The 16,356-nt window shown below is 47.2% G+C and overlaps 1 protein-coding gene across 2 annotated transcripts in view; it reads left to right on the top strand.

The window, feature by feature from the left end:
* Positions 1-16,356, top strand: part of FRMD4B (FERM domain containing 4B) — a 139,482-nt gene that overhangs the window by 34,864 nt on the left and 88,262 nt on the right. The window contains exon 1 of one of the 2 annotated variants that reach the window (XM_062630305.1): positions 7,846-8,875. The exons of the other annotated variant lie outside the window; for it this stretch is intronic. The gene's annotated coding sequence lies outside the window, so the exon portion shown is untranslated. Of the gene's footprint in view, positions 1-7,845; positions 8,876-16,356 lie in introns of those variants that run through there. 2 annotated transcript variants of the gene reach the window in all.

The following is a 16,356-nucleotide window of genomic DNA, read 5'->3' as shown; positions in this document are numbered from 1 at the left end:
TGGGGAATGATGATCTCCGTGATGTTTACAGCTCCTAAAAGCCTGTGACCCTTTATGTATGTGTTCTCTTCTTACATCTTAAATTGCAAACTCCTGGAGTCTGAATATTGCAATAGCTGCTCTGCCTTTGGTAGGTCTGTAGCTTTCAGAGCAGCTGAGGAGATCCTGGAGATACGAACCTCAGAAGGCAAATGGAAAGAAGCCCAAAGGATGGTAACTTCATAATGCATTTCTCTCTACTTTACGCAGTCTATGCCAGACAAAGCTTTATCTTTCATCCCCTAATTATGTGATTCCCCGTGGGCAACTTAAAGGGAGATTTAGAATGTTAATTTTATCTATTAGATGCTTTTTATGATCTCCAAGTGTAGGCATTGATTGGTACTGGAAGGAAAGTTTTGAGGGCAAATTCCTGTAGTTTCAGTGAACTGCACTGAGACCAGATTTGAGCCTGCTTAACAGGATTGTCCACATCTGCATTTGTAAGTGATATGGTTAACTAACATGCTGCTGGAGAGACTGCTTCCTCTTCCCACCTGCCCTTCAGTTTAAGCTGTGTTGAGTTTATTTCTTCAAGATCCTGGTCTTTTGCCATTTGTTTGCAAAAGGCACTGAACTTCATACATATCCTATGGCTGAAATTTTGTTTCATCTTGGAACAAATATTTTGCTCTTTACGTGCACTTTGCCTTTTATAATGTATCTGTTCTTACTTTTGCTTGTCATCTTCTTGATCACGCTGTGTGTTAATGGTTCATACTAAAAGACAATAAACATTGATAGGTGGTGGAGGGAATGGATCTTTTCCCAGGCTGAATTCAACTGTAGCTGTGCAGGACAAGACTTGCAAAGAGTGGCTCAGAAATGTGATTCAGGGCACAGAGATGGGTCAGACCAGTAATTACAGAAACCATGTTCATTCATACCTCCCAGCTGCTGCTTAAACCTACAGCCCAAACTGGTACGTGGCCTTTCCCAAAGGAAAGGGGGAAAAGAGCAAGCTTGTGAGCTGTAGGCTAAAGTGAAGAGAGAAGAAATGGGACTGTTTTGATTCAAATCCAGGAAGGGGGAGTGAAAGAAATTGGGGTTTGTATGCATGGAGGGTGACTCACTGCTGCTGTCATCAAGGTCTCCTCATAGAGGATTAGTGATTATTGCCCAAAACCATTGTAACTTATCAGGATCCAAATTGAAGACAGAAGTGTCAGCTGGAGACTCCTTAGTGAAGGCACAGGGTGCTGTGTGCTGTCATCTTGTTTCTCCAGCAAGGTCCTTCTGCCCCTTGCACCCAGGCTCTGGCAGTGCAAGCCCTCAGTGTGCTGCCAAGGGTCCTGCAGGCTGTCAGCCCTGCTTGTTGGAAAACTGTAAGGGCTAGGAGCCCCATGGGATTGCATCAGGATTAATTTGGCTGGTGCAGAGATGGAGAAGCAAAACTATCGCAATCTTTTTGGAGAGGAGAGCATCTCTGTTCCTAAAATGCCTGATGCTGTGGAAACTACATATGGAGGATGGTGTCAGATGAACCCTCTGCACTCCCATGTCAGATCTTTTCCTTCCTTTTGTGCCAGTAACTGGGTGTTTGGTACCCTGCTACTGCAAACTAGACCGTCCATGGGGGTACATATGGATGTCTGTTGGGGAGGGACCCTACTGCCATCCTCACACAAGCAAGCCCCTGCCTTCTCTGAAGTGCAGCATGGCTTTTAGGCACAGCTTCTCATCACTAAATCTTTGCTGAGCCCAAATCTTGGGTTTGTGGTGAGCTTTTTTTAACTGTAAAGGAGCAGAACAATGCTATGTTTAGAAGGTGGCTTCCTGATAGAAAAAAATATGCGAAAGCAGGAGCAATGGGGAGGCCGCAGCAAGTGAGAAAAATCACTTGAAATCACGCAAGTCCAGTTTTCTTCCCTTGTCAGGGGCTGGTTCCACTGACCCAGGTATCTGGGAGAGCTGCTGCAGCCTCTGCTCTGCCCTTGCTGAGCCTGGGTCTGGCCCAGCACTCACCCTGATAACTTCTCAGCTTGCAAGGAAAGTAACAGCCCATAAATACAGGTGGGCACCTCTGGGCAGGAGGTTCCCCAGGGCAGCAGTACTGGCTCTCCACATTAAATCTTCCTGTGCTGGCAGGAGATAAGAGTTTAGAAATGGACGCCTGCAGGACCCTGAGCTCCTCCTGCCCAGCTGCTGTTTGCACACCCTTCCCTTGCCTGATTTTTTTAGGATAGGGGTTGCTCTATGTAATTTGTTCACTGCTGATGCAGCTGGTGCTAGTGGGAGCTCTTTGTGGCCCCTTTCTGGGTGGTGTGTGTCAATGGATGGAGACTGGAACTTCAGGACCCTTGTTTCCTTCACACATGATGAGACACAGGGAGAAGAGCTCTGAACAGCCTGCAAACAGCTGCTACCCTTGTGTGTCTCCCCCATTAGCCATGAGGACCCTCCCCTGAGGAGGGGTCTTCTCTAGCACTGCACTTTCTGCTGGGTGCACAGAAGGATGTTTGTCTGTCTCCAGATGATGCGGTCCCTTCTCGGAAGTGGCACTGTCACCTGTCCTGCAGGTGACAACCCTGGCTGCTGAGCTTTCCTGTCTGTTGTGAAATGAAAACCTGTTTTAACACTGGGGCACCAGCATGTCCCTCTGGGCTGTTTTGTGCACCCTGGGAGCAGCTAGGATGACATCTTCAAAGGGGATCAAGCCTGCACATACATGAACTCATCACCGTTTTGTAGATCCCCAGCTGATGCAGGATGCTCATCCTGTGCAGATACAAATTCAGTGATTTTCCCCTTCTCATTTTTCCTTAAAAAAAGAAATAAGCCAAACAAACCCCCAGAAATGCAACAACAAAATAAAACCTAAAACCCAAAACCCAACACGAACTCTGGATATCTCATGTAACAGAAGAAAGCAAGAGTTGTCTTAACCTCCCCATTGCTGCGTGTTTGTTCTATGCCTGGTTAGAAAACGTCATTTGGAGAATATAGCGCTACATGACAAATACAGCAGTCACAGCTCTGCAGGAACATGGGTTTTTCCTCTCCTGAGGTAACATGGTGAAGACATCAAATTGTGCTGTGTATCAAAACAGCCTCTTTAGAAATCACGCTCAGCAGCTTGAGCCAGGATCCTTGTTGCCTTGCAGAGCACTGCAGATTAGTGCTGGTGCAAGACTGGGTTCTTAGCACAATCTCAAACGCTTTAATTAAAATAATGTGGAACAAAAAGGGAGAATTAGTTAAAAATAACAACTCTCGGAAGCCCAGCTTGTCTTTTTATTACACTTGTCCTCGCTTTCTCTGCTGCTCCGATAAGAAGGATATTCTCTCTCTGGGATGGAGTGAATAAACTGGCATGAAACTCATCTGTTTGGGCATTATGTGTTAATTAATTTCTAACACTAATCCCTTCCCCATACACTGTTCCTTTTTGCTTCTGGTTTTTAGGTAGTAGAATACAGTCCTGAGGAGAGGATGGGAAGGTTTTGCTGTGTTACAGAAGGGAGAAGGCTGTGCTGTCCTTGGGAGGCTTTGCACAGTGGTCTGTGTTTGGGGAGTCTGAAGTTTTTTGGGAAGCCCATTTAGAACATGTGAAACAGCATTGCCGTGACCTTCAGCTGTGCCATTGCAGCCTCATTCTGGGGAAGGGGGTGAGCCTGTGTGCTGCTGGTAGGGTCTTTGGCTCCCTGATGGGTCTCTGACACCGCTGTCCTGTGTCAGCCTTAGCAGTGCCTGGGGTCCTCTACTGGGCATGAAAGCACTGGGATACTGCCATATAGTGGTTTTAGTGGGGAAAATAAACCAAAACAAAACTAACAAAAACCCCCACCCAAATCATGTACTTTTAATATAAAATTATCTTTTGGAATAAACTGAAATAATCTTTGAGCCTCTGCACAATGTGGGCTGGTTTTCTTTTTGTATCCAGCCTTTCCTAGACTTCCACTGGAACAAATTATTTTTAAGTAGTCTCTCTAAACTGATGGGAACTTTGCCATTCGAGCAGGGGAAGACATGGATTCTTGCTCTGATCTTTCAGTGATTAAGTGAGTTTAGTTTTTTCCTAGCCCTTTTGCTCAGCAGTTATTCCTGGCTGCCGCTGCATCCTGCTTGCTTGGCTTTGTCAGTTCTTTCAAAATCAATAGGTGCTGCTGAATTACTGGAGTTAGAGGATATAATAAAATAGAAGGTGTGAGCATTGCTTATAAAGCGATAGGATGGTCTTTAATTCAGACTGGCTTGCTCTCTCATTTCTTAGCTCTACCTAAGTGTGTATATGCGTGAAAATCCCTGTTCAAGGAGAGGTAAAATAATAGCAGGCAATCCTAGAAAAGGGCTAATTTTTCATTCTGTTCAAGTATTGAAGCCACTGCAGATGTCTTGAGCAGTGATTTTGTGTGCTGCCCTGTGAACCCTTTCCCACAGTGTGATTCCTCTGGGCTCACTTTCCAATAACAGAGTCAAGGCTGACCTCTGTCCTCTCATCTTGCTATGCTTTCAGGTGGATTAAGAGACAGACTGGAAAAAAATGTGTACAAAACAAATTCCAGCTTGCCAACATGTTCTGGAAATCCATAAAGCAGGGAAGCATCAGTTACGTAGTGGCTATGGACTGTGGAAAGGATGGATTTCTCACAGGGAATTTCTTGGATACGGCGTATTTCATTCTTTAAATACAAGGAGATATTTGGGTTCTGACTTAGGTGTGGAACGGTGACCATGGTGGCCTTGAATTGCTGAAAGCAGGTTATAAAATAAGGAGGAAAATAATCCTCTTCTTAAAAATCGATTTTTCTTTTGTGGTGTATTTTATATTATGTTCTTTTCTAGTCTGACAGCAATTTTCATCTATTAGGCTTCAGTTTGTGAAAATTCTTGGCTATAATAAAACTGAATTTGGTCAGTTAAAGCATTGAGGAGAACTGATTGAAGGATAGTCATTGCTGAGGTGAGCTAGGCTCATCTGTGGGGGTGTGCTGGGCTCAAGCCCCTGCAGAACAATCTGTTGGCATTGGAGGGCCTGATCCAGGATAGAAAGTCTCTGATGTGCTTTGGATCAGGTTGCTGGTCCCTGCATAAATAACATGCTATTAGAAAAGGGTCCATTGGGAGCATTCATTCTAGTTATCTGTTGATATAAGCAAATCAGTCCCACTGGAGGTTACTAAAGCCTGGTGAGAATTTACACTATCTACCATAAGTCTCTATTCCGATGGAATTTCCTAACAGGATAATAGATTATTGCCATACAAAGGCAATTACACCCTGCTAAGAGAATTAGTACTCAAAATACAGAGTAAATCTCCCAGCAGTGGGGTTAGATCTCACTGTTTCTGGCTGGCATGAAGGATCTTAGCAGGTGAGGTTATGGGTATTCCCATGTGGGTATTCCCTGTTCCTGGGAGTAGGGGGATGTGGCTGTTGGTGCTGCTGGTTCATCAATTTATATTTGCCTGGTGTAAGCAAGAAAACAAATATCAACTGTATTATGAACTGCTGGGGATTTTTTTTAATCTTTGTAGGTATCTGAATAACTTCATGCTTCTGTCTCCTGGGGTAGTGGGGACAAATTGGGAGCTTTTGCTTAAAAACCTGTGTTGTTCACTCAGTATTAGCACATTTGTGGGGAAAAGCATCAAAACTGGGGTTGAATATTGGAGCTGGTGGTCTGGTTTGAGCAGTCGGGCACTGGGAGCAAGGTATGTGCTTCTGCTCCAGAGTCCAAGCCACACCACATGCAGAGCATGGGGTTAGTAAGGTGGGTTTTTTTAAGTTCTCCCTGACCACACCATCACTCGTGCAAATTCCACGGTGCTGTTTATATGTTCGTTCGAGCCCTCTAAGGCTGCGCAGAATGAGGTTATCTGCTTGTAGAGGTCTGGGTGGTGGAGCAGAGCCGTGTGCCGGCTGCCCTCTAGTGAGTCGCTGCCCACAATAAATCACGGCTCGCCGTTCACAGCCTCAAATCAGTGATCAGCGTAATCCTTTTAATCTCAACCCGAGGATGCTCCATCTTCCTGGTAGGAATGTGGTTGCAGACCAATTAGTGCGTGTTAAGCCAGGGGAGGTAAATTTTGCTCTTCTGAAGAGCATAACCACCACAGAGGGTGGGAAGGTGGCTGTTGAGGTGTGGTACCAAACCTCTGCCTTTCCACTGGTAGTGGAGCTGTTGCTTCCCTTATCCTGCACTTATTGGAGTGAACTGCAGTACTGCTGGGGACTGACCCTGGGAAGGAGCTGCTGGCTCAAGTGAATGACAAGTTTCTGCACCAGATTTCTGTCTGTATAATGAAACTGTAGGGTGGCTTTTAACAGCTTCAGGAGTGAGCTGATGGGCCCACACGAACGAGGAGTAGACCAGCGTGTGACAAATGCCCTTGCTGGGGCTGTCTCTATCCTCCCCTCAACCACACTGCTCTATGGGACAAGCTACTGGTACCAAAGCATTCTGGCATCTCTCCATGCCAGCCATGCCATACAAACACTGGGAAACAGTTTGTTTTGTTTCCATAAGGAAGAGATACTTTAGATGGGCTTTTTTAATTGTGTATTTCTTTGTTTATATATTGTAGTGGTTGTGGTGCATACATGGTTGGGGAGGGTAGAACCTGGTGCAGGTCCTGTCTGACAGTTGCTATCATCCTTATGATCACAAGGATTCTAAATGCAATTTCTGATATGAGGTTGTGTTTCTGAGATGAAGTGTGTTGGGCAGTTCCTCTGGACTTGAGTCTTACATGTGAAGGTCCCCAAAACTGTAAGCAACATCTGCTGCAGCCTGCTGTGGAGGGAAGCCAAAGAGAGCAGAAGATCTCACTGGTGTTGGATGGTTTTAGTGCTAGAGTTGTCTTCTCTGAAGAGCAGGTTTGTGAATGCAGGAGGGGCATTGTAGTAAAATTCACCCGGGAGGTGAACTGGATGGATTCCTGCAAGAGAGCAGGCTTGAAACAGGCACCGGTGCCCTAGGCCATTGATAGACCGGTCCTGCAGCAGCAAAGTGCTGCTGCTTTGAGGAGCTGATTGTCGAGGATGCCCAGGGAGTAGAGAGGAGAAGATTGGGTAAACTGGGTTAGAAGAGCTTAGTCAGGATGTGTTTGTTTAAAGGATCTGCTTCAGCCTGACTCCTGTAATTAGGTAACATGTATATTTCTGTTCCTTGGAAACACTTCATTCATTAGCCTAATAGAGGGAAGGATTATGCAGAGATGAACCTAAAAGATGTTAAGCAAGGTTGGCTTTGCATCTGTAATGAACTAAGGCATGAAGCAGCTGTAGCTACTGGAAAGGGGGGCACCATGAACATCATCAGGGAGTCGTGCTGCCATCTGCTATTAGCAGGCCTGGACGGGGAGGTTGTTCTGTAGTGTCCCATGAGAAGGATGAAATTCATATGTGGTGTGGAAAAGTGAGAATAAAAAAAGGCAGGAGAACTACAGGTGTGAAGTAAGGCTTCTTCTAGGAAAGAGTCCAGTAGCATACCAGAGGTGTGCTACACAGAGATGCTTTAAGATGTTTTAAATCAGAAATGTCAGAATCCCTGAGTTGAGCACCCTGGATGCTGTGAGCATGCCAGCAGCTCCTTTGGGGCTGCTGATTTTACACTTATCCTCTAGGGATGTGCAGTGAAGTAGGTGAATTTCTCCCTAAATAGTAACAGTTCTGTACTGGAGGGCAGTGGCAGTTGAAATGCAGCAAAGCACCGGCACTGACAGGGCTGCAGAGGTGAAGAATGAGACAACAAAGAGCTCGATTTCTCCCTAGGAAGTCATTTTATTGGGGTAAATGAGGAAGAGTGACCTGAAGTCTGAGCTCATTGAGCAACCTGCAGAGCTGAAGCATGCTTCTGATGGAGTTGAGGGGAGTCCTGCAGCCATGGGTGAGCCAGTGACTTCTGTGATTTCTGCTAGCCACTGCAGCCAGGCTGGCTCAGCTAGGGATCAGTCTTTTCCTTGGCACAATGCTGGCTCACCAGTTGCTGTGTGTTTTGATGCATTTGTGTGCTACATCCCATATATAACAAAACAGCTGCTGAAACCTGTAACTGTGTGAACAGAGGTATTCAAGGCATAAGAAAGGTATCACAGGTTGCACTTTGAGATCAGATGAAACTTTCCTAAAACTCCCATGGATCCATTCTTTTCCCTCCATGGGAAGCTGGGACATCGGGGCTGATCATTTGTAAAGTGATGCTGATTGTCTTAATTCCTTATAGCATGGGTAATAAATGAGAATAGACAGGAGAGAAGTGGAAACAAGACTCCCCATTCCTGACTCTGAACATTAAACCTACAGCTGTGGAAGAGGAGCTGCACTTACGTAAAAGAAAGTCTGGGAGGAGGAGGAAGAGCTTGTTTTGTTGCGACTTTGGCACTGAAGCTCTGACTCCTGTTTTGTTCTTTTGGTGATCAAATATCCCTTTTGAAATCGTTGGGTGAAAGTCTTAAATCCTACGAAACCACTTTCTTTGTTTTAATTTCTTTCCAAGCTGGGGCAGGAGCAGACACATGACTTAAACACCTCCTGCGCTGTGCTGGCCTTCAGCATAGGCAGCAACAGGCTGAACCAGTTTGCTCATTGCTTTCGTCTCCTGACAGGCGCTCTCTTGTCCCGGGCACCCTGGGAGGTGCTTGGTCTGCTCTCCAGCGCTGCAGGAATTCCCCTGCCTCCAGCCACCAGCTCGGGAGCCGCGGTGTGTGGCCAGCAGCCTCCGACCAGCGGCGGACCCATAGAGGAGGCTTTTCAGAAGAACTGAGTTGAGGCTGGGGACTGAGAGGAGCATCTGGATACGGAGTTAGGGAGAGGGGTTTATGGCGTGTGGCAGCGGGTAAGGCGTGCAGGCAGCTTTCGGTTCCACAAGTACCCATCTCCTGAGTCTCAGGTGAGAGAAACTTGGGTTTTTTTTTTGAGCTGAGGAGTTGCTTGAGCATGGGTGGCTCTCCTTGTGTTTTGAGTTGGGGGGGGGGGGGTGTGTGTTGTGTTCCTGCTGTCGGTGGAGGTGCTCTGGGGAGCTCAGAACAGAGGTGACTGAATATGAAGGGTATTCAAAAGTTTCTCCCAGACTTACTTTGCATGGGTGTTGCTAGTGGCAGACCAGCTCCTGGTGCAGTCCCTGATGCTGGGCTGGCTGGTGGGTCAGGCATTCATTTGGATGCAATATCCCCCATGGACGTTGTGGGGACGGAGCCTTGACCATGTGGGGATGCTGCACTGCACTGCCTTGGGCCAGGTGCTGCAGCCTGTACCAAGAACACCAGAGACTGAAAGCGTTCATCCCTGCAGCCAGCATTGTGGTGGGCTTTGCTGCCCTTTCTGAGCACAGAGCCTCAGCAGCTGCTCTGCAGCAGAGGAGAAGGAATCGGGGGTGAGTCAGTGTGTGGGTTTAGCTCCATACCCAGCCAAGGGAGCTGCATCCTCAGTTGAGCACTAGCAGGGCTCTGTACCCCCATCACTGAGCACGGGCGCCCACCAACCCCCCTGGGGACTGTTCAGGGTCTGCTCTGTACTGAGCTCCCTGTGCTTTGGTTGTTATTTGAGATCTGCTTGAAACCAAAAGGCACAAGAAGTTGGAGGCTGCCTGGTTAACGGCTGAGACTTTCTTATGCACTTGTGTACAAGTGCCTTAAATTTCAATCTAAAGATGTGGGAATGTTGGCTGCTTTTCTCCTCCCCCGTTCTCTGTCACAATGGAAGAACTTGCAGTAACCCTTGGAGTAGAAATGAAATTGCTGATACAAATGTGCTCTGGCATAAGGCACAAACAGCTGGAAAATGTGCTATCTCCCGCAGTATTTTAAGGATGTAGCATCATCAAGGGCTATTCACTAGAGCTGGCACTGTGAGCCTACCCTGTGTGTCAGGAAAGAAATGATCTGTCCCCACTTTTCAGTAGGGTATATCCCAAATGTGCAGTGGGCAGGTGACACATCCCTTTCTCTGATGACAGATGTTCTGCCCGTCAGCTCAGCTGAACATGGAAAGGGATATGTGAGTAAATCCCTGCTATGGTAGCTGGCAGCAAGCATATTGAGAAACAGATGGTGCTGTGCTACAATTTTACCTGCTGTAAGGCCAATGCATAATTTAGCAATACAGAAACAGGAATTGTATTCCAGTGGTTGCTGCATTCTTGTGGAGGCTTTTGTTTGATTTAACCATCAGCAGGAGAAAGGGGTAAAGGATATTGTATGTAACTTCTTCTTTAACTCCCAGAGGATTTGGAAATGTAGCATCCACCAGATTTGGTTTTGAATCCCTGAATTTATCTTCCCCTTGCCATTTCTGTGTGAATCCTAGGAATGGGTTGTGTGCTGTGATGTGTGTGCTGAAGGAGCTTGCTGCCTCTGTACAGAAGAGAGGCAGATGCCTGTGTCCTGCCAGGGCCAGTTAGTGCATGGGGAGGGGTGAGAAGCACAGGGCTGTGGGAGGGAGAAACCATTCCCCCCCCCATGTGTGCCCCTAATGAGAGAATGAGAGTTGTTATTCTCTATAGGCAGCCTATGGTACATTGGAGCCCCTTTCAGCCTACAGCTGTGCTTTCTTTACCCCCAAGACACTAATCCTAGAGTTTATCCCACCCTAAAGGTACTACATGTCTCCTGACAGTTCCTCCAATCCTCCTTCCCCACTCTGGCCCAAATATCCTTGTTTGCCTTCCTAAAGAATGAACAAAAAGTTTAGGATATAAGGGGCAAAAGGCATACAGCAATTTCAGCTTTGGTGGATGCTAAAGATGGGGCAGGACCTGGTTGAACCACCTGATACGCTGTAATAGACAGTGTCTTGTGCAGAGAGGGGCAGGTGTGTGTAAGGAGAAGGAAGTTTGGCCCCTCTGTTCCTTGTGTGACTTGAGAAACGGGTCTATGGGACAAGAGGCAATGAAACTGGGTGTAGCAGGGCCCAGCCAGCAGTAGCTGGAATTCTTCCTCCTTCCTCCTGATGTACGACTGGAGGAAGAGGAAGACCAGGTGCTCTGCTTTCCCTGGCTTGATGTCCCCTCTTCCCTTCCAACCACATGTGGAGGCTGGGAGCAGGGCTCCTGGGAAGCATTGTCCAGGAGCAGAGGCAGCATGGCACGACCTGCTGACACAGGCAGGCAAAGGGCTTTTTGTGCTACAGTTTTGCCCATTAACCTCAATGAGAATTGTAGCTATTTTTTAAAGTTGTCAGTTTGATCATCTGACCTCAGAAAAGGCCTAATATGAGCACTCCAGCTTCGTTTCCAAGCATCCTCTTCCTGCTCTAAATGGCTTCCTTTCTCTGGCTGAGCTCTCCTAATGTCCTCTCCAAGGAGGATGGGGAAAAAATGCACTATAATTTTGCAGTCTTGGCAAATGAGGAATCATGCCCATGAAAACAAATACCCACTAATTAGGACCATGAAATGCAGATTGAATCACAGCTCTGATAATGGCAAGGGCAGTTTGCAAGCCTGCTTTATATCCCAAAGGATGAGGAAATATAAAAGCAAGGAGAATTTTTTTCTTTTAGGAAGCTGTTTCAGCCACTCCTGTCCATCTATTTAAAACTTTCCCTGCCAACAGGTACTACTCAGTTACTGCATTATTTCCATTTGAAGTACAAGGGGAGACTGAAGTTATTGCCTAGGATAATTGTTAACAAATGCTGAATTCTCATTTGTGCCTATTATAGCAGGACTAGCATTTTTAAGCATGTGAATGGTCTCAGATTTACCCCCATTGGGCAGTTTATGCTGTTGCATGACAGCCAGAAGAGATGAGGAAACCATGGGGAGCCTGGCCCAGGGTAAAGCACTGCCCTCAGTGTGTCTGTTCTGCTTCTCCCTCTGCCAAGGTGACGAGCGTAAAGTTTAAAGGAGTTAAAAACCAGAACAAAACACTGCATCCAAGCTATATGTAAAAGCTTTTAACAGTCTGTGCTATCAACAGCTATTTGGTGAAGTCCACTGCCTCTTTGCTCCTGTTCTCCCCAGTAAGCTACAAAACAAGTGGTCTGGTTTAGCAGTGGGCTGGGGTAACCACCCCTCTGCACCCATGCCCTCATCCTCTGCATATACTGAGATAGGGGGTCGCAGAGCTTTGCCTGCTGGGTCCAGCTGTGGCTGCAGATGTGCTGCGGAGTGACCCTGGTGCTGTGCCACACACATCTGGTGGAAAGGGGTGAGATGTGGGGAAAGCTCCCCAGGCAGGGGCAAGGCTCCATGTCCAACACCTGCATAGGGGCTTGCTGGAGGGGAGAGGTCCTGCTGACCTGCTGAGTCAGCAGCTGAGGCTGCAGCCACCATTGCCCTTCCCACTGTCTCCTCTGCTCTTCCCTCCCCGCTTCCTTTCCATTGTTTGTGTTTCTGACACTACTGCTCCCACCCCATCTGATACAGCCACTGCTGGGTCAGGCCTTTCTCTTGGCGCTCTTATTTTTAAAAAGGGAGGGACTTCTTGCTCTTGGAGGGGCTCTGCTCACATGGAACATGCAAGATCCGTGTTGCCTTAACTGGGGCTGTCTTTCTTGGCAAGATGAACTTCATTCTCTGTAGTATCAGTGCAGATTTCTTCTCCAAATGCGAAAACTTCAAGGCAAATCAAAGCAGGCAGCTGGGGGAGGACTGCTCTGTGTCGTGGTGCAGGAAGGCACTTCATGAAGTGGTGGAATCGCCATCCCTAGAAGCACTCAAACACAGTCTAGATGAGGCCCTTAGTGACATGGTTTAGTGGTGGACTTGCAGTCCTGGGGTAACGGTTGGACTTGATCTTAAAGGTCTTTTCCAACCTGGTTGATTCTGTGATTAAGTACAGAACAGAGTTATGGTTCAGGCTTTTGGTGCAGAAACAGATCTTGTGGGCCCTGCATAGGTGATTGACTCATGACCCTCCCATGTTCCCATATTCCCAGATTTGGGTAGGAAATAAAATCTTTATGATATTAAAATACTTGTATTTTTTATTCATTTTGGGTGACTTGAGTAGCAAATGATCACAAAATGTCTGCTGAGGCCAAGGAGAAAACTGAGCAATGGCAAGCGGATCTGCAGGGCGAGGTGGTGAAGAGTCACTGATGGGGTCACCCTGTTGGTGGGGCAGCGTGCGGAGCCCTTGTGGCATGCCTGGCCTCGCTGCATGCCCATTGAGTGCAGTTGGAGTCCTTCCATTGATCTCAATGGGCTTTGGATCAAGCCCATGGCATGCTGCTTGTTTATTTTGGAGGCCTTCTGAGGATAAAAGCATCCTTTCAATGGCTGCTCTTTTTCTTTCTCCTTTGGTTCAGTTGCTCCTTGTGCCCTGTGCTATTGGACACGCACCTGCTTTCTGCACAGACAAAGCTCATGTGCTTTAGAAAGCTTTGGTCTCACTTGTAGCAATGTTTGGTGCCCTGTATAAGCAATGTGGTCCTGCTGTGGAGAAATGCTGTGAGCTGCTTGACTCCTTTTCCACAGTCAAACATTCAGCACTAAGGTTCACCTTCAAGAGATGCTTATACCAGAGCTCATCTGCTCTGGTGTAACAACAAAACATACTGATTTGCTTCCTTTCAAATTCTAGATGGGTAGTTCTTAATTGTTTGCCCAGAGCTGGTAAATATGCACTCTACAGGTACTTTAGTAGTAAAATGAGGCACTAATTGCTGTAGCAACAGAAGATGCATTGTGAAATGATGGCTTTCTGCTTCCTAGCTGGAGCACAGTTGCATCAGGCCTGTGTTCTCAGAAAACATCACTCCATAGCACCAAGAGTGCTGGCAACTTGTTATGTAGATTTATAGTAACTTGTATACAGATTTATAGTATCAATTTCTTTTTGCTTCTTCTATTTACTGGTGCTGTCTCTTTCCACTGGTTTGTGATTCTCCCTCTGCAAAAATTGGCTGGGAAAATGCATGGCTCTGCCACAAAAGGCTCTGATCTGAGCTCGCCTAGGTGCAACAAGACCTGTTGACTTGAGGTTGGATCGAGTCCCAGATAGAAGTGGCCACAGGACCATTCCCTTCCTTGAGCATGCCACAGTGGTGGGGCTGGATGCTGATGGTGTGGAGGTGAGGTGAGTACTATGGCGCTGGGAGTGCATTGACTGCTTGTGCCATGCTGCTGTCCTCATCCCTGCTGCCCTCTGCCAACCAGCAACAATGGGGAAGAGAGCTCAGTTACTTTAAATATGGATTTTGATGAAAAGCTTGTATCTGTATTGGTGTTCTAGTGTGCCACATACTGAATGCATGCAGAAATGAATCCTGCCCTGCTTGGTTTATGGTCTGAAACCAGTGGTAGGGAGGAACACCAAGGTGTCCAAGGTGATCTCTTGGTTCATGATTGGTAGGATGCAGTGACTCTGTTATCTGAGTATGTACACAGTGAAGGACAAGTCCTTTCCTGGATGTGCACCTTTCCTGGGCTACGCATGACCCATAAAATCTAATCAAGGGCAGAGCACTGCTCTGAGTCATGAGTCATGATTTTTCTGGAGGCTACTGCATCCTGGGTTACTCATCCTGAGAGAATGAATGCACTGAGGATATAATTATAATAGACATCATTTATTCTCACTTTTTAAAAGATTCTTGTCAGGAGACTGATAGGTTTGGGTTATTTTTGTCTTTGTGGCCATATATATCATGCAAAATGCTGAAACTTTACGATCTCATTTATGCTTCCTCTTACAGCGTTGTAGATCTCTGCCCAGTATTTAGGTTATGTAGTAATTCTACTGCGTTTGCCATAGATTAATGAGGCTATAAAATAATCATAAAGCTGGGGCAGCCCTGGATTTTCATGTTCCTCACGTATTTATATCTACCATGAAATACTTCATCCAAAAGTAATTACCTGGCTTCTTCAGGCTCCTTTCAGTACTCCTTGCAATTGAAAATGCAGGAAATGCTGCCCCATTTTTGGCCATGGTGATGCCAGCATCCATTGTGGACCAATGCCTGAGGGAAACTGAGCAGGTTTGGTACCTGTGTGGTGCTTAAGTGACTGGTCAGTAGAGCCACGGAAGAAACCCTCCTACTGCCGGGGCTATGGGAAGCACAGGACAAACTGGTGGGGCTGGACCTGTTGCCCTGTCTGGAGCTCCAGGCCCTTGGTCCTTCAGACTTTAAACCTGCCACTCCTCTGATAAGACCCTGAAGCATTTCATGGCTGCGGTAATGTGATGGACAGGAAGAGTGACATCCACTACTAAAATGCAAACTGCAAGGTGGTGTGTGGTATTGCTCCAAGCTGCTGGGAAGCTGCTGTGGCAGCTCCAAGATGGAGGTAGAGGAGACTGTGCTGACCGACCTGAATATTTGGCATGTGAGGTGAAAACATGGTCAGAATGGTCTAACTATTATAATGTGTCAGTGCACAGAAGCTTTTATAACTCTGCCTTTAGAACTAGGATCCTAAAAGTACTTTGTGCGCTTCGTTAGTCCCCTGCTAGTTTGGGGGAGGTAGAGGAATGAGACTGCTGAGACCTCAGGTGTAGAGGGGAAAAGTGGTTTTGTCCTTTCCTATCATTTATTTTCATGGCCTGTGACAGCTGCTTGTCCCTTTGTTCTGCAGCGTCTCAGCGCCATTTCCATAGTGTCTCTTTGCAGGTTTGGGAACCATCTCCATGGGCTGGGTACTGGAGTTTAGGAAGTTTAGGAAGCATATGAGCAAGTGATCCACTACAGTCCTGGATACTAGGGAGGCGAAACCAGCAGCCTGGAGAGAAATCCTGGCTTCCAAAGGCAGCCACAGCCTCTCCTCCATACCATCACTTCCCATGGGTGCTTCTCAGGAAGATGGTCCAAATGCGTAGGTCAGGGGTGCCTCCCTCTGCAAAGGCCTGGTAGCAGTAGGGTGGCACAGTGGGAGTCATTTCCTCCAGCAGCACAACCACCGCCCTGGTCACAGTGTGCTCTGGGTGAAGCCCTTGCTGGGTTAGGTGGTGGTGGTGGTGGTGGTGTCACTTTCTCTGAGGATGCCCCGGGTTTCCACCCTGTGCTCGTTTGATCCCTCATTTCCTGCAGATGTGACTTGGGAGTAGCACCGAGGGCAGGATGGTTTCCCATGTCACCAGGGTAACTCCCTCTTGATGAAGCCTTCCCTGAGAAGGAAACCCTTCCCATGAAGCAGGGAAGAGCAGGGTGGCTCTCCAGGCTCACACAGGGAAGGCAGTATCACATTTATCCCACAGCCATCCTGACCTGCTGTACTGTGTCCCTGGGCAGGTCTCCATGCCTGAAGAGCTGCTTGCAGCAGTGCTGGTATCTGGGTAGATGGCAGCCTTCCTGCAGGTCCTCAGTGTGCCACCACCTGTGCCACTGAGAAGTGGCATAAGGGTGCCCTATGTCTTAAAGCATCTGTGGGCTCTGAAGCAGAATACTGGGTTGGTGTTTTCCCTTATTATGCATCTTTTCTGTGCA

This window comes from Pezoporus occidentalis, unplaced genomic scaffold, assembly GCF_034315485.1.
Source record: "Pezoporus occidentalis ecotype Australia unplaced genomic scaffold, CSIRO_AGI_Poc_V1 ctg35, whole genome shotgun sequence".
NCBI lineage: Eukaryota > Metazoa > Chordata > Aves > Psittaciformes > Psittacidae > Pezoporus > Pezoporus occidentalis.
Note: the sequence above shows the minus strand (reverse complement) of the source record. Positions and strands in the feature narration are given on the sequence as shown.